Below are 21,530 nucleotides of genomic sequence, written 5' to 3' on the forward strand. Positions count from 1 at the left end.
AGGACGACGTTTTCCTTTTGCGTTATTTTCTCTGCTACCTTTCAATTGGCGATATTTTTGTCTGTAACATTCACAAGAAATAATTAAACAGTTCAAATTTTAAACTCTCATTGTTTAAACAAATAAATACATCTTTCCGTAACTACGCATCTTTCCGTAACTATTAATACTCTTAAATTTATTTGCTAATAACTGATTAATGGTAACTTTGGTATTTTGATTTTCTGCTTAAAACTAGTTGTTTAAGTAATTGTAGTGATGATCCAGATAAAGTTGCTTGATTCTAAAAAAGACACGTAAATACTAAATATATATTTCTTAACATTATTTAACAATGGTCTTTTGTTGGCTTTTTTGACTTTTTGGTGAAGCTTATCATAAAGACAACTACACAAAAATACAAGAACAAGCGATTGTGAACCGCTGTAAAATTTTACGGTATGTCCTGCACATCATGCTTCTTCCATGCCAACTTTCTTTGCCACAATCGCACTGCTATAGCAGTTATGAGTATTCATTTCTCATGCGTTTAGTCATCCAAGTGTTAGAGTTACTTGGTATTGTATACCTGACATATTCTGTACTAACATATTAAAAATAAGCAAAACAGAGGTTGATGAAATTAAAAATATTCGCTGTTGAAACTTACAGCCTGTAATTAATAAAACTGAATAACATAGTATAGACACACCAGGCAACATAGAACTCCGACCCAGGTCCGACTTGCGGACCCATACTTGAGATATTTATGATCCAAGGGACCTCATCCTCCCGCAGTCCCCACCTGGCTTTATACAAAGCATTGGGCAGAACAAAACATAGATATGAAAATGAACAATAATATAGTATATGGAACTGACCCTGTTACAACAATAACAAAGATAAAAAATATTCTTCTTGAGATAATGACAATTTTTATAAACTGACGAAAACTGTCTACTTGTTCTGCCTGTTCATACCATGAAACATAAGCAAGGAATCAACTATCTCTTTGTACGCCTAAGCTCTAGCTGTTTGAAACTACTCATTTCTCGTCATTATTGAAATTTCAGATGATGTGTATACATTTTTAGAACGGTTTCGATAACAAAAAAATTAAAAAAAGCAAATGATTTGGAATAGAAATGTCTGGCAACAGCTTATTATTTGAAATGAGAAATATAATCTTCTAGTTTTAAATTTATTCTTTCCAAATGTAGCATGTAAACAAGCTGTAAATTAATGGATATGTTTTCGTTTTCCAAAGATAAATTTTCATGCTCCATTATTCAAAAACATAGGAAAATGCGTGATATTAAAATTTCTATGTGCAAAATTACAACATTATTAATAAATAGAGAAAAACCGTCCGTCATTACTTTTACATGGAAGAAAACTCCAGACGAATACCCGAAAAATGTATGTACTGTTTCTAATGTTACTAAAGTTAAATCGTTGGTAACAAAAGAAAATCTGCAGATGCAGAAGCCAAACAAAAACAGTCAAAAACTTTTCAATCAATTGAACGTATCATCAAGAGAAAGTCTTAAGTCCCCTATTTGCAGAAGAAATTTCATTTCTTTACTCGAATGATTTTCAAACAGCGTCAAAACACCTTCAAGCAACAGATCGTAAATTGAATCGTACCCACTGCATTCTATGGACAAAATGAAAACCGTTTCAAGTGCTGCATGTATACCTAGGCAAAAACCTCCACGTTTGAAGGACTCTGGAAAGCAGTGGAAAGGAGTGGAAATCAAGTAGCTCTGGAATTTAACGATGAGCTTTTCTATTATAAAAGTCATGATGCAGACTCATAGTCGAGAACACTTATAGCCTCGAAACACCTTTCTTCTTATCTTAGAAATTTTATATAAACATTTGGAGTAAGAGCTTTAAAACTTAAATATATATATATATATATATATATAACTGGTTTGTAGCACATATCAACATTTATAAATGATACGAAATTAAAATAACTTCATTTTGAATTTGTGTACTAACAAATTTTGACAAGAGTTAATAAGCAATCATGTGCTTATTTTACACGGCAAAATTTTATACCAAATTTTACATAGGAATTAATATACAATCTAATTTTTTATTAAAAGATCTTTTGAACTGCATTCTTCTGAAAGTATTTTAATTATTGATATAAATTACTGAATCACTGGCTTGGTATTTATAGTTACTAACTCAAATGGCTTATAATAAAGTTTCTAAACAATATATTGTTTTATGTAGTGTTAAAGGAAAATTTTTTAAATATATATATAAAGCTTTTACATATTTTAAACCAAACGTAGTAAATATTACGATATGAGTTGAACAATTTATTTCAAAATTCATTTTTACTTACGCAGCTTCAGGTTTCGACTACGAAAATGGTAGATTTACACTAAATGCATTAGTGTATTGGAGACGTAAAAGGTTTGACCGAAATTTTGCTTTATGAAAGGTTTTAGAAAACGTACATGATGAAAACGTGTTTTCATTCTGAATGTAGCAACCAATGAAACCTCGTAAATGAAATTCGAAGAAAATACTGATTCCTTTTCAAAGATTGGGAAAGTTTTTTTAAAAATTCACTTTCACCAGAAATGTGAAAGATAATTTATTCTTAAAGGTGTGAGTGATATGAAAAAATGTAAGAAAGAAAATATTTTAAACCTGATATCAAAACATGTAAAAAATGTTAGCTTATCATGCGTGAGGTCAAAAATATAATTTTTATTTTCAAATAATATTAATACTAGCGAAAATTTGATGGCCTTTTGAAGCGAATAATTTCCAAAAATGAAATCTTAAAAATAAATTTCCTTACCATTTTTTTTTAATTATTTTTCATTAAGCGGAATTTTTCTGTTATGAAATTCATTTCTGAAATTCTGTAATCAGATGTTTAAATCTGGAAGGAATGAACTAAATCTATATTGCCACACGTTTTAGAACAGCATACATAATAAACTAACAATATGATTAAAAATATTCATTAAATTTTAGAATGAATTTCTGATATTACATACTTTAAATATACATGTATCACTGTTAAGCGTAGAATTGCATTAATTGGTTTAGAACGTATTGAGAGCTTCGAAAGTTTTACATACATGCTAATTCTTTTTCCAGTACTAATGACTGGAAATGCAATAATATTACTTGAGAAATGTTTAGTGATTAGTTACTTATTTTTAGTAATTTTAATTAGACTGATTATATATTCTAAAAACAATTTTTTTACAATACGTGATGAAGCAAAGCAATAGTTTGTCTGAAAAGCGTTTCTTTAGGAAAGAAGAATTTCGAAGAGAAGGGATATAATGTCCTTTTCCACACTTTTGCAAGCAATTTTGTATTGCATTTACGGTGATATAGTAGCTCAAGCGAGTAAAGCCTCAAATATAAATTTAATAACGCTTTTATGCTTTCACATTCTAAGGCTTTTCTACAAGCCTTCAGCCTATTATAATAACGGAAAGATATACTGTTGGTTATTAGTAGTCCGTCATAGTAAAATAAAAGAATAGCGCTTCGATGGATATATTCTCACTGCAGAAGCGTGGAAACGACAGAGCTGACGATCAGGCTAAGTAACGAACACTAGGGCTAAATTTCATTTCTAGAGATTGCAGTTATCAGTTTGTAAAAATATAAATCTATAACGCCATGCGAAGTTCATAATTTTATAATATTTTGTAGTTAATTACTCCAACGAAATGCTCATAAAGCACCGCTAGTAAAATTTTGATATCCCATGGGAAAGCAGTTGCTTTGTGTACGTTACCGGCAATATATGAAACATTTTACAGAATATTTAGGCATTTTAAAGAATGTCTGGCGATCTTAAGTATAAAATACGAGAATATTACACACTTTCATTAGGCATTATATAAATACCAGGCATTCTGTGGAATAACAAATGCTATTTAGGCCCAAGTATAAAAAAAGGTCATGATAAGGATATTATTTAAAAAAACGTATATTCCTCAAAAGTGCAAACGTTGTTTTGAAAAATAATGGAAGAATGCCATTTAAATAAATTTATTCAAAATAAGTAAAGAAAATGAAAGTTGCACAAAACTGTTAATGTCTTCTTTGTCAAAGGAAAAATAAGAAATTAAAATGATCTACTTATTGCATTATGATAGGCTTGAACATATTATGAATTAAACTTGATTGCTTTTTTCACTCAAAGATGTTTAATGTTTCGGTACTTTCGTTTGCACGTACACTTGAAGAACCCTTGACCACTGGGCCCAAACCGCTGGACTGGGCAATTGCTATTTATCGGAGAGGAATTTTTTGGTCCGGTTTGGTTTGGTTTTTTAGATTACGGCAAAGCACTCGAGGGCTATCTGCCTTAAGGGAGGGATGCCTTCGGGGAGGACTTTTTTAAGGGAAACTGGCTCGTATACACGTTATACATGGGGAAAACTACAAAAACACCTATGCAGTCAGCCCGTTCGCGGGATTCTTGGTCCGGAATTTGTTCAGTTCTATAAATATATCAAGCACTTTCTTAGGGCATGGCATAAATTATGATCTCGCGTGTAATTGTTTTAAAATTCCTTGAGAAATTCTAAGACGGTAGAAACCGCCCGCTGCCAACTCATTATAACTGCCAATATATTGCCCAAATCACCTCGTCCCTTAGTGACGTCAAGAGTAGGAACTCGCGCAATAATTCATAAAGAAGCAGCGAATTTTTTTTAAGAATTCAGTTTGATTTTTTGGGGGGGCTATACCATATTTTGCCGGTTCGCCATTCAGAATTCTCTACAATGCCTAGGAAATGTGAAAAATGTTAATTGTTTCATACACTGACGGCCAGTGTTTGGCACTCTATAAAATGCACCAATCATCTTTACAGAACTGTTATTTATAATAGAACCATTCTATTGTTTTGCAGATCTTCAGAAATTTTAAAGCGATTAACCCTAGAAACGATTTCATATTCACAATATTATTACGTGCGTACGAGTTTGTAATAGATTGAATGCACAAGGTCCAAAAAACAAAACAAAGCAAAAAAAATTAAATAAAAATAAATAAATAACGTTTCCTTAACACTGTAAGAAATATAGCCTAACATTACAGTCACAAGGCAAATTCTAAAGCAATGATCGCACAGTGCAGAGTCATTACACTTATGCGATTCTGAACTGAATTATTCAACTGACTAACTAATTAACTGACCCACAGCTCTGTCGTATTCTTACTTTTAGGGTTACACAGCATTTTAGAAATTTTGTCCTAGGCCAGGGCATCAAAATCGAGTATTATTTTGTTGTTGTTTGTTTAGAGGGAGAGCCTTTAGAATGTCACCAAGATGGAGAAAAATTCAGGAATGTTGCCAACTTGTCGACAAAAATTGTCACCAAGGGCCTTCAAGAGAATTTAGGTCCATATTTCACTTACTAACTAAGATAATTTCATAATTTAAATGTCGATGGATTCAGAATTATAAGCAATGTCATCGCTGAGACGTTCGAATAAATAACATTCGCATAACATTAGAAATAAACAATCACAATTACATTAAGTGGCTACGAATTCGATTAAACCAAAATGTGCAACAAATGTTTTAAGCCAAATGCACTAAATACACAATAAAATAAATCATAAAAATACACACTACTACAAAAGTGACTTAACTTCAAAATACAGTTAAACAAACACGTATATTCACATAAATTTGCAGCAATGTACACTGTTCAATCAAAACAATAATAATGTTCACAAAACAATGTATTCACTATTTCAGCTGAACAGATGTAGAAGTAAAAGTAGATGAGGCACCAGTCCGTCTTCAACTGGCCATCAGAGGTAACGCTATCAACTAAAACCTTGATCGCCCAAAGGCGGCTGTGAGCATCTGCACTGAACACTCGACTAGGTGCCTTGGTATAATACTATTATTTGTCTTGCTACAGTATTGCTTGGTACATCGATCAAGTTAATTCATTTTTACTTGTACAATAATAGATAAAATTTAGTCTTAAAACAATACAATCTTAAATGTAGTCCTACCAACAGTCCTAATTACTGTCCTAATACTAATATCTTTAAAAAGAATACGATATTAATATAATTAATAATAAATACAGTAACAAAGTCCACACAACAATACATTCATTATTTAAACTGAATGCAGGATTACTGGAACAAAATACGGGAGGGTAAAGATAAGCACAACTGTGGTTTCAGTTGACTTGCTCAAGTGAGTGGATGGTTTAATGTAATCGAAGGCCGGTTTAGACCGCGGTCTAATATTTCGCGCATCAGTGAGAATAAATAATACATCAGATTTCATATACATCATTATCCATACTTTAAAATGTTTCTCAGAAGACAAGGTTTAACATTGTCTTGCCATGAACGTTGGTATAAATTAATATCGAATAGCTATTTATCTCTTTGTGATGAACATCAAGAAGCAGAAATACAAACTAAATATTACTTTTCTTGATCGTGAAGACTTCTCGTACTTTACCTGATCGTGAAAATTCAGTCAATGATCTATCTATATATATATATTAGCATTAGCTGCAAAAATTGCCTGAGGTATGAAAGAAAATATTTAAGAATCAGTTACATATTCGATAAAATTTTAATGTGCACAGATGTTACATATCGTATGATTTTAAAACATTATAATGCATGGAACAATTTTACACATAGAAATAAATTTATATTATTGCTTAAAATGCTTGAATTTAATTTAAAAAGCTTTAAGTACACTAATTAAACTTTTTAAATCAATACTAATTATAAAATTACCTCGAGCATGTGCTTATTCAAAATTAATCGATAAATCAATCAGCGATAATAAAGGGCAGAATTACTTAACAGTTTCACACTTAGTTTTAGCAATGATTGATTGAGCGGACAGCTGATGAAAAGACTTCATAAGATCGAAGTGCTCAACATTGTTTAGCAACTGACGGCATTAATATCTAGTGTTTGATGAATGAGCTGTCAAGTGAACTATTACTGCTGTGCAACTAAATAATCAGCAGTCACAATTAATCTTAACCCCAAGAGAAATAGATTGGAATTAGAGTGCAGAAAATTAATAACATCGAAGTAAAATAGAATGATGAAGAATGAGATATTAAAGCTTTACTATAAAAGCAATAATATTAACAAACTGATTTATCTTCAGACTTTGAAAATACATCCTCACCCTGTTTTCCTTCTTACGGTTGCGTGCTTATGAGAGTTTCTATCTTCAGAACTTTCGTTATAATTTTTATATTTTGTGCATGTATACGTAATAGAGGCTTCCATCTACAGAACTTTCATTTTCTCTGTAATTATCAATTTATTTATGATTGTGAACTAATGAAATTCCGTTCCTAAGAATTAGTATTATAGTTTACATTCTTACTTTTTTGTGGCTGTTTATTTAAGAGAAACGTTTTTAGCAAAATTTCTGTAATGATTTTAAATGAAATTTTAATGGCTTCATATTTTACAGAAACTTTTAACTATAGAAATTTCATGTCATTCATTAATTAATACATTTTTATGATTATGTATCTAGAGAAATATTGTTCTTTAGAAGTAGACTGTAATTTGTTTCTTATATACTTAACAGAAACTTTTAAGAGAACATATTAGAAACTTTTATCTAAAAAACTTTCATTTCATCCATAAATATGAAATTTTTATGGTTGTGTACCTAGAGAAATTTTACTCTACTGATCATCCATTATAACTTTCATCCTTATTATTCTATAATAACTTGAATGTTTAAGTTTCATGGCTTTATACATATCAGAAACTTCTATCTGAGAAGTTTTCATTTCATTCATATTCATCAATTTTATGATTGTCTACATAATCAAACTTCCTCCTTCAGATCTTGCATTATAATTATCTTAATTATTATTCTATAATAGTCTTAGCTTTTGATTTTTGTCGTTGTAAACGTTTCAGTAACTTCTGTCTAAACAATTTTCATTTCATTCACAATTATCAAATTTTTATGACTGTATACCCAGATATACTTCATTCTTCAGATCTCTCATTATAAATTTAATCCATATTGTTCCGCTATAAATTTCATTTTCACTTTTCACGATTGTATGCTTAAAAGAAACTTCTATATTTGTGATACTTATATATACTGAACTTCCGTTTCATTAATAATTATCAGTTTTTTATGGTTATATATCTACAGAAGTTTTTTTCACCATAATTTCCGAATCAAGCTTTCCATAATTTTCTTCCGTATTTTTACTTCCTTGTACGAAGTAAAAAGGAAGTATTGTAATCGCAAAAAGTTTCAGGAAGCATATTTCAACGAAAATATCCATTTTGACCGCTATCGAATGCAATTTAACGATGTTTTTGCGTGATATCTGTACATAAGGACAGAATAAAATACTCTTTTCCTTCAAAAAATTATAAAACTGCTTTAAAATTAATTCTGAAGAGAATTTTTCGTGGCGTCTGTACGAACGTATGTACGTACGTGCGTACGTACGTATCTCGCATAACTCAAAAACGAGTAGCCTCAGAACGTTGAAATTTTGTATATAGGACTGCTATAACATGTAGATGTGCACCTCGTATTTTGGTTGCAATCAGCCGCACTAAACGTATATAAATATATTTATATATATATCCACTCTGTTACCCGGTTCAGTGATTTCAGTTTCTTTACTCTTATATGTTGGTAAATTGTACATTCTTTTGCTTTAAAAATGATTGAATTATGTTGTTTTTATCTTCCGGTTAAAGATTTTATGCCTTAATAAATCTGTGTGCAATATCTTTAGAGTTATCAGCAATTTTAAAGTTGTTTAATTGCCGCTAAGCCTGTTTTTAATGGCGGCCATTTATGTTTACATTTGAAACAGGAGACTAGTGGATTTGTTGCCAATCTAGAGAAACTTCGTTTCGCAACAACAAAGATAACGCCTTCATTTATTATATAAATCATGCTTGATCCTTTCTGGAATTTTTTCGAGGAAATAAGCGTTTAAGATTTACTTTAATTTTTAATATAGATATTTTGAGTTTTTATGTATTTTTGCCTTCTCGCGAAGTGAGAACTGAATTAATTAAATGAGAAATACTCAATCGTCTGTGGAAAAACTGTTTCTTTTTTGTTTTGTTTGCTTAATTTTTTTATACATCATTCTAGCTTTATTATAGTATTTGAATAGAACATGTGGCAACGATTAGATAGAGAGTTATAATATGAACGAATATATAAGTTAACTGTTATATAAATATTGGATTATATAACAGTTAACTTAGTTTCCGTTATATAATTATTATATAAGTTAGCTGTTATATAATTATTAATACTGTTAAGTTAATCTAGCGCCAGAGTGTCGCTATGGTAAACAAAGTGAATTTTAAAGAATGCATTTATTCTATTGTGGTTTTTGCGCTGTCGGCGAAGTAGGTTTAATTCAATCCAATAAGTTTAAATGAAATGCAACAAAAAAATGCGTAAAATTTAATATTCCAATACAAGGAAGTCATGTGGTGTACACATCAGAGTTTTTATGATTATATTCTTAAAGGAAACATCTATAATAACTTTAGTTTTTTTCAACATTATATACTTGAGGGAAACGTCTATCTACTGAATATTCATTTTAAGTAGTTAATGAATAATTCCACCAAGACAATTTGAGTGTAACAAAAAGGAAATTTAATTTTTCTAATTAGGAAATATATAGAAAAAAGAAAGAATTAAAAATAAATATGTAACTTAGCAATTCCGTAATTTTCAAATCAAATCAATCTTTATTTATTGGCTCACACTCCAAATCTGAAATTAAAATTTTTTAATAAAAATGAAATATCCAAAACTTGATGAGAAAAATATTTAAATTAAAAAACATTAATAATCGAACAAGGACTAAACTATTTTTTCCTTGTGAGAAAGTGATCTGATATTTACTTCGAATCACATTTTTATACAATTATTGGCTTAAAATCGTTCCGATAGTTCATTTCAATTGAGGGTACATTATTTACATAATGAGCCTAAATTGTTTACTTCTAACAGGAACTACGTATATATAACAGAGAGATAAAAGAAGTAGCCAAGTTTCTGCGCTCTGAGAAATGATGCAATATTTTTTTCTGTATTACAATGCATTTTTTCAGAGAAAGCATTCAAGGTGTGATGCACTGTTGAAGATAGGAACTTGAATGCTTTATTTCGGACTTATCTAATTTTTATTTCTTTTCACGCGAGATTCGTTAAGGAAGATCACTGATTATTTACAGATCTCAAAATACTTTAAAAGAAGAAATAAAAAGGAGAATAAAATCATTTAAACTTAATATTACTTTATCGCGTGTTTTAAGCGATTGCTCTTTAAATTCATCATCATTTTTATACAAAAGAAGCAACTGTAAATTCACTTTTACTTCTTTGCCTTTTATACATTTAAGAAAAATTATTAATCACAACATTTCTTTGATTTTGCAAATACTCAATAGAAATCGTAATATTATTTATATTACTAATTCATGTTCACTAATTATGTTGGTAATTTTGATTTACAAGTGGTTTCAGTTAGTTAAATTTCTTCATCATTATGCATGCTGTACCCCTAGGAATCAAATTTCGCTGATGATGATTTCATATGATTTTTATAATACTTACCATACTGATCACATTTAATTTGTGATTCTCTAGATTTCTTTGGTTTCTAAATAACTTTGTATTGGTGTTGGTGTATTTAATTATAGAAAAGCACACGAGGGCTATCTGCCTAAGGGGAGGGATGCCTTCGTGGAGGACTTTCTAAGGGAAACTGGCTCATATACACGTTACACATGGGGAAAATCACGAAAACGCACATGCAGCCAGCCCGTTCGCGGGATTCGAACCTCGAACCGAACTACCAGTGCTCAGCGACTTTACCGCTCGGCCGCTGGTGGGCCTAACTTTGTATTAAAAGCGGATATTTTATTTATCTCTCTTCTTTAAATTTTATCAATTATATGATTAATCAAAGTGGCTTTCTTAAGCTTTAAATAAGTATCGTTATCATTTAGTTTTCAAATGCCACTCTTTTCGCCACTATGCTATTAGACAACGGGCTTTCTAATATCTCGCCACACGACAAGAAAAAGCAGATAGTGTAGAGCACTCGTCTAAATATAAAGCAATCATATCTAGTGCTGTCATACAAAGAGAACATGTAAGAGGGTCTACAATCGATATTATGTTTTTGTCTTAATTACGGTTAATAGTTATTACATAATTAATTACAATATTAAATAATTAATTAATTGCAATATAGTTAATAATTCATTACGCTATATATATCATGTTTTGCAATAATTAGTGCTGTACCATTTTTGATTTTAGTATGTTTTCAAAAGAAAACTATCTTTTCGTTTAAAATATATGAATTATCAAATCTCTTTGTTAAGCTCTGAACAATTATAAATATCATTTTCTCTACAATAAACATGGAACTGTTTTATTATCTTTTTTTAACTCCATTTATATAATAATATTTTTAAGAACATAAATTTCTTAAATGTTTATTATTTCTAATATGTTATCTTTTGTGGGCCGAAAAAACTTTTCTTATTTTTTTAACGCTATAACCTGATAAAATTCCCTAACGCTTAGCTAGGCGAAGTGAAATAAGAATTTTTCATATAAAAAGATGCCCTCCTATTGTACGCCCCACTAAAAGTTAAATAGCGATATTTTGCTGTTTTTCGTCAATTTGTTTAATTACTAAACTCATTACTATCTAAATGCAATTTTTTCAATTTGAATTTCTCAGCATTAAGAACAAGAAAAAATTTTAAAAACTGAGGTTTCAAATTATTTATCGTCGTACAAAAGCTCAAAACATACAATTCTTTGCAAAAATAAAAATATTTCTTAATTTCTGATAATTTTATTTTTTTGTTTTATATTTAGTGAATATATTTAGAATTTTTAATTTTGTTATTCAAAAAAGTGTACCTTAATTTTTTGACACATTCTGGCATGAAACGACATCTAGTTAATCTTGGTAGGAGAACAGTCGTAATGCGTCAGCGCTACTCATCGTTTTAGATGTTTCAGTCACAAGTTCAACACACGGTTTCACAACCTGGACTTGACAAGGGAAGCTTCCGAAATGCGGTTACAGCGATGTGCTGATTCTTAATAGATTTTTAATGTCCGTAATGTTCCTTAATAGTGGAGGAAGAGAAATGTTCTATTTTTCCCGCCAAATAATGTTGACGCAATTCGATGGCTCGAAGTTGGATTTTGACGAAGTTTCGTTTTCCCTTGGAAAGTTATCGAGTTTCAGAAGTCAGAGCACACCTAGTTCTCTTATATATCTTCTTTCTATAATTATTGAAGGGATCAAATTTTCCGAATAAGAAAAGAAAGTGTTTCGCTGAATTATTGGATTGATGTCTTGCGGTAAATTTAGAGTTAAATATCGTGATGTTTATGATGTCTTAATGGCTTCAAAAACTATCTTCGGTACATCTGTGAAATTTTCGCTGGTTTTAATTTTTAATTAGAGAATTGTGTAACAATTCAAAATAAATGTATCAGCAGCATAATTTCGTCGGTATGTTTTCTAAGTTCAAGAACATTCTGAGAACGGCTGTTGACTTGAGTAGGAAAGCGGAACAACATCATGGGCTGCTAAATTTTCTAAGATTGTACACAGCGGAAAAAAAATTAGCCTGTCGTCTAGACGGTTTTTATGAATTCCAAACTCTTGAGCATTAAACATCAAACTACGCCCTTTTCCTGAAGCTTGCCAGTCATTCTACCATTGGTGAAGGCGTCCTAATGTCTTCTTGCAATCATCCTGAATGTACACTACTAAAAAAAAGGTACAGTTCTATATCTTCCGTTCTACTGAGTCGATTGACAAAATTCAGATTGCGCTTTTCACGTCTCTAAAGCGCGATTTAGGATATGTATTAGATTTATACATAGCATTGTCGTAATATATGTATTTTGACACAAAATCGGTCTTTTTCTGATATAACATACCAAATGTTTTTCCATATTTCGATTCGAAGACTCAAATTATGCCAGACTACTAAGTTTTGTAAAAATCGCACGAGTAGATATTAAAAAATTAGCTCTCAAAACTTTAGGTCCTTAATGCTAATTGAGTTTGGTATATATTCATTAATCTCTCATTTTTTATTAAACTTATTTGATTCTTCTTCTCACATTTCGAAATTTAGGTTCATTCCAAATAAAATTCACCTATTTTTATGATTTATTTTTAAAATTTGTATTTTTAAATAATTTTCATAACTTTTTCAAAAACAGTTTTGAATTATAATCTATAAAATTTCTACCATCATCTTAAAGAAGACGTATTTCTAAGCATACCTGCCAAAAATTACTGTTTTTTATTCAAAATTTCCGAAGATATACGTGAATTCTTATATTGGCGCCTTTTGAAATTTGACATATTTGTTGTAAGCGATAAAACATCAAATGTGGTTCAGACACTTTTGCTAAAGTTATTTGGAAGTAGAAACGATGTGACTTTTTTCCCCTGATATACAATGTAAAAAGTTAAGAACGAGGATTCCCTTTTTTCCGCTCCGGCATAATGGAAGGGATAGGAAAATTGGTTGCAACATATTAAGAGATTCGCCAAGGGCATTATTCATGGCGCAAACTGAACAAATTGGGCCAAGATAAGTTTGTGAATTTCACCGTAACTGTCGCACCAAATTTTACAAAATCCAATATCTAGGCATAATTAGAGTCGTAGAATCGAAATATGGAAAACAATTAGTATGCTATTTCAGAAAAAAGTCTGATTTTGTGTCAAAATACCTATGTTCGAACAATGCCATATATAAATCGAATATATATCCTAAGTCGCGCTTTCGAGACATGAAAAACGCAATTTGAATTTTGTGGCAACGCAAACGCAATTTGAATTTGAATTTGGCCCAGTAGAACGAGGAGACATAAAACTGTCCCTTTTTTATGCGCAGTGTACAAACCGAACCAGTGGAATGTTTTCACAACCAGCGAGTTCTTATCGATCAAAAGTGTCCACAAAGTATGTGGACCCTGTGGCAGTACCAACGTAGATGACTGAACTGAGTACGTTGAAGTGTGGGAGATAGGTAGTCCACTGCTGTGGTTTCCAGTAAGCAATTCTATCTGGCGACTAAAATCATTTTTTAAACCAGTATTAATTACAGTTTCATCGTTCCCCATCACATCAGTTTCTTCAAGAGAAATGCTACGTGTTGTCAATGAGAAATTATGATGCTATCTTTAGCAAGTCCTATAGAGGAAGGAACATGACCGATATTATTCTAATAGTGGTTCTTGAATTAGGGAATAATGGTACTCTTTTTCAGTTCTTTCAACAACGCTTTGATTTACTTTTTTTTAAATGATCATCATGTCAGCTTTTATTCCATCGAAATATAGATCACGTAGTGTTTCCTTAACAGATTAATTCTGCAAATAATTTCTGTTACAAGGAGATTTTACACCTTCTTATTTTGTTTTTGTCAATGACGTAAGAACTATCTGAATCAGTATTACATAAACGGTTAAGCAATATTTACCAGATCGCAACATAGTTGCATATGTTGCATAATATTTGATAATTATGCCCATCGTTTAAAAAGATTTGTAGCAAAAAATTACGAAATATGGCTGTTTTTTTATAAATAATGGTGTTTCTTGAACATTTACGCAAACAATAAGTAATTTGAAATTATACCTCTTAAATGTTTTTCGAACACCTGTTGCCCCATAATTCACTCTAGGACCTACAGCGTTTCGATAGTACTGAGTTCAGTAACTTTAGAAAACTGGCGAAAAACATCGAAATATCACCATTTTTCAAAAGGCTGACTGTAGCGCGCCAACGAAAGATATAAGTTTATTACAATTATTTTTTGCATTGTACTTATCTAGAGGATTGGCAATTTTCTGGGATACAGCGATAGAAAAATTTTGAATAGTGTGTTTTTACCCCAATAAAAATTTTCCATTATCCTAAAGTGGCTATCATAGAAATTTGCTTATAAATCATACTAATTTTATGGATCCTTCTCTGTTGTAAAACGAAGTAAAATCCATAAGATTTGTTTGGAGTATTTCTTATTTCATGGTGAAAATGAATGTCTAAACTATTTAAATCTAAACAGTCTTCGTGAGGGGAGAGATTAAAACAAATCACAGAAGAAGAACATTCACACTCTTTGTAACTTATCAGATACCCTGTTTCAATATTGATATCATTCAATCTAAAAGATGCAAATACAACTTATTATATTCCCTGTTAGTAAAATTCATTTTATGTGGTTCATTTGGAAAATTTATACCGCTGTTTTCTGTCTATCAGTAAGAAATCATATCTACCTTATCAAATACATATTGTTCATTTTTATGTTATTTTCTCTTTTAACGTGCTGTGGAATCACGCTTCGTCTGATAATGATTGCACTTCACACATGCGATTCTTGCTTTTCAGTTGGTTTGAAGTTTCAGCTGTAAATTCATTCCAGCTTACTTGAAAATATTTATTTTAATGTTTTACTTCAGAGATTTGTATCTCAGCATTTTTAGTGAAAAATAACGTGTGGGTCTAAAAGCTCGGGATTTCTAACATGACAGCCGTGTTTTGCTGGTTTTTTTCAGTGGTAGTGTATCCTATTTTTAAACACTTATTGTTAATTTACAAAAATTTTACATTTAAGTCAAAAAACAAAAATCAGCATTATATTTTCGAATTTTCACAGGACTAGTTTCGATGGCTTGTCCTGTGAAAATTTGAAAATATAATGCTGATTTTTGTTGTTTGACTTTTAAATTTATATTTGTTCGGCTTGTTATTGTATCTTAATCACTTATTGTTAACCAAACCCAATCCAATAACAAATATCACATGGCCATTCCTTATGGGAGAACTATCTAATTTTACCATTTTAACTCATAGATAAAATCGTCTGAAAAAAATCATCTTATCTCTTGAGCGAAAGTTATATTTTTGAGTTTTGAGCCATGAAATCAATATTTTGATTAATAATAACGTCTTTGGGAACTTTTGTTGTTTTTCAATTAATTCAAATTCATAACTATTTACGTCTGGATTATAATAATAACTCGTATTACTGAAATCATAAATTTTACCCAATCATAAATGACTTACACATTTTCAGAGTTTTACTCGTTACACAGAGTATATCTCTCAATTTATCATTGAATAACAGATTTAATTTCTTCTAAGGTTTTATTGCCAATCTCAGTTAAAATATCGTTAAGAAACCATCTTCCTTGGAATTTTTATTCTTTCTATAATATCTATGAAGATTCATTTATATAGGAGAAATGTTTAACAATAAATTGTAAATTCTTTCTAAATATCCTTTTTGTTTATTTTCGGGTGTGTGTGCGTGTGTGTGATTACGGCAAAGCCTCGAGGGCTATCTGCCTAAGAGGAGGGATGCCTTCGTGGAGGACTTTCTAAGGAAAACTGACTCGTATACACGTTACACATGGGGAAAACCACGAAAACGCCCATGCAGCCAGCCCGTTCGCGGGATTCGAACCTCGGACCGAACTACCAGTGTTCAGCGACTTTACCGCTCGGCCGCTGTTTATTTTCGGATTTAAATACTAAATTGTATTTCATTTCTTGCAAGTTCAGGTTTAATTACTGATTCATTTTAGGCTTTGAAAGGTGAATCATTAATAATTTTTTCTGAAAAACTTTTGCATTCTAAATGCGCTACTCATGTAATAAATACTGTTTAAAATAATACTGAGAAATATATAAAATAAGTCGAGTAACATAATACTTTTCTTCAAGATTTCTAAACACAGCCAGACCTCTGATGGATAACTTGTGTTTATCTTTAAGCATTATTTACCTAATAAGTTTTCTGTTTGCTTCTTGAGTGAGAAATTCTTAGATAGTAATTAGACGTTATTCACAAATTCTTTCATTCCCGAGTTTCATCGCTATTTTAATTTACCCATTTGCATTTACTATTTTTATTATATTTTACAATATTTTATGATTTTAAAATGCAAGTTATTTCATTTTACACCGTTGGAGGTTTTTAAAGTGCAAATTATGCCACGAATGTTCCTTATTCAACTAGTAGAAAATGGCTTTGCATAAATATTACATTAAAATAAATATTAAATAATAGCATTCCTTATGAGACTTATTTACTTACAGTTCTAAAATAATTTAAATATATGAATATTTAATGTTGCAAAATATTTACATTTCAAAAGTTTCCTTTCAAAACTTTGGAACTAAATAAATACTCTGAAAACGATTTTGAATTTTACTGAAATTTTTTGCATGTCATTAACAAATTTAGATTTTATTTTCTAGAGTTATAACTTTTTAAATTAACACAGTGTATAATTAGTAATAAATGTGTTACTTCATTATGAGATAACATTTAATTCTTACAATTTAGCGTTCCTTTTGTCTTCCATCACAACAGTTCGTCATATCTAGAAGTTGAAAGCAAATTTTAGTTATGAGAATATAAATTTAAACGATTATTTTCGCATTTGTGAATGTATACAGGAATGAAAACAATTGCATATAGTAACTCTGCAGATTTATTTAATTAGTAAAATTTATATCAGAAATAAATTTACTCATATTTTAAAAATATTTAATCAGTTTTCGATATAAAGTCATCAGAATTGCAAAGCCGAAAATCTTTCCAAACAAAGACTGTATTCCATCTTGCTTCATACATTATGTTCTTTTTCAGAAACATCCGTATTTTATAAATATTTAATTTTTCTTCTTTATTACATTTTTTAGTTTTTATCTGACGACTTTCAGTAATGTATTTTATGCCTCATTAGCGTCTTTCAAAATGATCTTGGTGAAATTTCTTCTACGTCAGTTTCCACTTCTTTTACTGTTTGCAGATTGCACGCATTTTGAATTATGGCTTCATCAAGTAATTCTTTTACAACAAAGGCAGATGACATAATAGCAAAGAACCTCGATATTTGTAAACGACACTGTTCTGCAGCTAATTCATTTTCAAAACTTTCAATCTACTAAGTATTTTTCTGAAAGTGTTATTAATGGAGTATTCGAAAAAAGACATTTAACCGTGTTCAGTAGTTATGAATGGTTAGTATTTGAATCATAAATATTTTAGCTTTCTTCGATAGAACATTCTCTATGGCATTTGATCAAATTATTCTGTAAACGTTTGGTAATGCTGTGTTGCTTACATGTTTCAAAGCAATATGAACTAAAGAAATTGCATCGTATTAGTATTAAATGAAACTTGAGAGTTCTTAATAATAATAAGTTACAATCAGGGTTTAATAAATTTTGCACTAATGAATTCTTACCTGGTGAAATATTTAAGTTACGTGCTTTCATTTTGTACTTTTATCATGCTTTAAATACATTAAAAACAAATAAAGATAAAGAAAGTAAATGACAATCGGAAATGTGGAGCAAATATTAACTCAAATAGACAAAAGAAAGGATACACCTGTCGAGCCTTTTCGAATACTGTCAGATTAAGTATTTGTAGTACTATTTTATCGCAGGGCCGACAACAGCAGGAGTACAATCAGCGAGCGGCAGAATATAGGGGGCATAAAATTGCTAGAAATTTGCGCCGTAGCATTTAGAGGAGGGAAATATTTTTGAATTTAGTGAGGCACCATGCAACAGGTAATAGGACCCTCAGAGACTGCACAGGGCAGCAAAGCTCCTAGTGCGGGACCTGATCTTATGGCAGGAATAATCAGCGAAATTTGCGCCATATCATCGGGTGTGCCGAATAATTGTATGTGCGACTATCGGATGTTTACTATAATTCTGATTTTTTCCTTTATCTGTGCATTTTATTCTTATTTGCTTTAGATTGTAGTATCAAACTCGTGGCTCATATGCCAACCGCGAATACCTTTTAATTATATATTTGTTGTAAATGCGGTGCTTATAGTTTTAGAGACTTTAAGATATGAACTGAGTTAATGTACCCAACTGCTGTTGAACAGAAATAGATCGAGATTGGGTTGGGGCTTTATCAGTGAATTCAGGTCAGGCCACATGACCAGCATAAAGTAGAACAATTTCCACGATGGTAAAATCAGCAAATTTAGTTTGCTAGCTATTATCTAATGGCACTTCAGCAATCTAGTATTTCTGGTTTTCTTGATTAGATTAAAAGTAAGTTATTTAGTGGTTAGTCAGTATATTGAAACCTGAAATAAATATCATAAGATATTTAGTGGTTAATCAATATATTGAAATTATCTGAAATAAATATTAATCTAAAATTAATATTTAGCTGACAGTAAGTTTGAATTCCAAAGTTACCTCCTCAAGAAATTCCTTGAAAGTACCAATCTTTAGACTCCAGACAGAAAATAAATATAAATTTGGTTTTGTTTCGTTTTCGTTATTGTTTAGGTATGTTTTGATAAATATTGAGTAAATGAAATTAAATTATTTAAGAATGTTTCAAATTTCATTAAAATATTTCCAGGGTCTTTCAGCTAATCGTGCATTCGGCCTGCACACAATCTTCTGAGTTTGACAGCGCTGCTTTGGATGAAGCTTAATGTTTTACTTTTAATTAGACTGCTTTTTTCTTCGCTTTAGATATGACGTAATTGAGGAAATTGCTGAAGATTTTAATGCTATACATCTTATTTACTTTATCCGTCTCTTTCTGTGCGATGATTGTGAAAACTTAAAAATTGCACATTCCAATTTTAACTAAACACTGAATCAAGAATCCTTCCGTTAATTGGTAATGTTTAAAAACGCTAATAGAATTTTAGTCCCTGTAATGGCCAATTTCCTAAATAATGTAAGTAAGATGATTTACCAAATTCTGAATCTTTGAAAGAACTAACCACACTGATCAGTAAAATCCCTTTACTTCTGAATTAAAGGACTAGGGACAAAATCCCTTCGTGACAATGCAGGTAATTTATCTCTGTGTCCGTAAGGAGATTTTTGCGAGACGAGAGACAAGACCGCAGCAAATTTACTTCTGGAGTTTTCTTCGACCTAGAAGAAGATTGATTATAAGATTTAGGAATTCTTAGTTAATCCTTTCTGTGGAAATCTGGTATGTTATTTTCTGAAAGGAAAGAATGATGATATGGCTTTGTAATACCAAGGCCATGTTCAAGTATGAGGGAAAAGCTTATTCCACGTGGAGTCACTCAGCGAAGAATATATGACGGAATTTTAAAAATTCACCTTTTGGGTGTATGTGGTTGCTTTTTTTATACTTTTACGACTTTTATACAATGAAATAATTTCACAAACATTTTGTAAAGCCATTCAAAATTTTATCTAACTAGAAGTAGAAGAAATGTAGAAATTTTTTTTTCAGACTAACTAGATGTTACACGTAGTGTAATAATAAAAGTGCTATTTTAGATCATCAAAGCATGTCTAAAGTAATAGAACTACAGGTTTTTCTTATGAAACTTTCAGTATTTTAAATAAATAGCTTTTATTAATACTTCGACTCTAATAAAGTCAATTTAAGGAAGCTTTGAATATAAATTATGTCATAGGTCAAGTTCAGTTAGCGAAATAACATATTTGCTGCGATTAAACATTTGTTTACTTTTGCGGATCTAGATTCTGTAGCTTATGTTTTGATATTAAAAATTGTTAATTTGCTGGCAACTTTTAAATCTTATGTTGCCAGCAAATTATGATTAACCGAATATAATTTTCAATTGAATCAAATTCTAAATATGAATTTCATAAATCAAATGATTTTAATTGGTAAACAAAGAATAAACTCAAAAAATTAATTTTTTCAATAACGGTGTTAATCAGAAGTTCTGTAGAACATAGAATTGTGATATGGATAGAAATGATATATGCGAATCTATGATTCCGTGTTTTACTCTGAACGCATACATTTCATTTAAAATATAAAGTTGGTTTATCAAAAATATACTTCTTCCAAAATCTTGGTATAAAGTATCTTTATATTTAATGAAATTTCTTACCATACATAGAAGCAGAAATATTATTTTCAGCGCTTGAAGATTAGAATTTGTTAAGCAAAGGTGTTCCAAATATAGGGCTTATGAGGCTTACAAATAATTCAAGCAATATTGAGTTACTCGCAAACTATTATTTTTTAATCCTAAAGGTTTCTTGCAGTAATAATTTGTGTATTGCAATTCTGAAAGTGAGAATCGAGGAAACGAAATATAATATCCAAATTCATCTTAGAAATTTACGGCTGGATATTATTTCATGCTTAATGGTGTACTATAGGTTTAGCCTTAACTATGATGTTTGGACATTTGCAGATTACAAGAAATTTCAATAGATTTTAAGAGTAATGAATGGTGTGAAAGTTTACGTGCGCTGAACATAGCAACTTAAATTAAATATCATTTTAACTTACATTTTGTTTAGTGCCGAGAAGTGAGCATTTGCTTAGCATGCGTCGGGAATGGCTGATTTCATTGGACACTTAGTTGTCTTATAATCCAGAACGTTGAGCGGGAAGCATCATATGGAGTAATTGATAGTACACTCGAAGAAAATTGGATA

Source organism: Stegodyphus dumicola, chromosome 6 (genome assembly GCF_044657685.1).
Source record: "Stegodyphus dumicola isolate Sdum_Otavi_A_Nest chromosome 6, ASM4465768v1".
Taxonomy (NCBI): Eukaryota; Metazoa; Arthropoda; class Arachnida; order Araneae; family Eresidae; genus Stegodyphus; species Stegodyphus dumicola.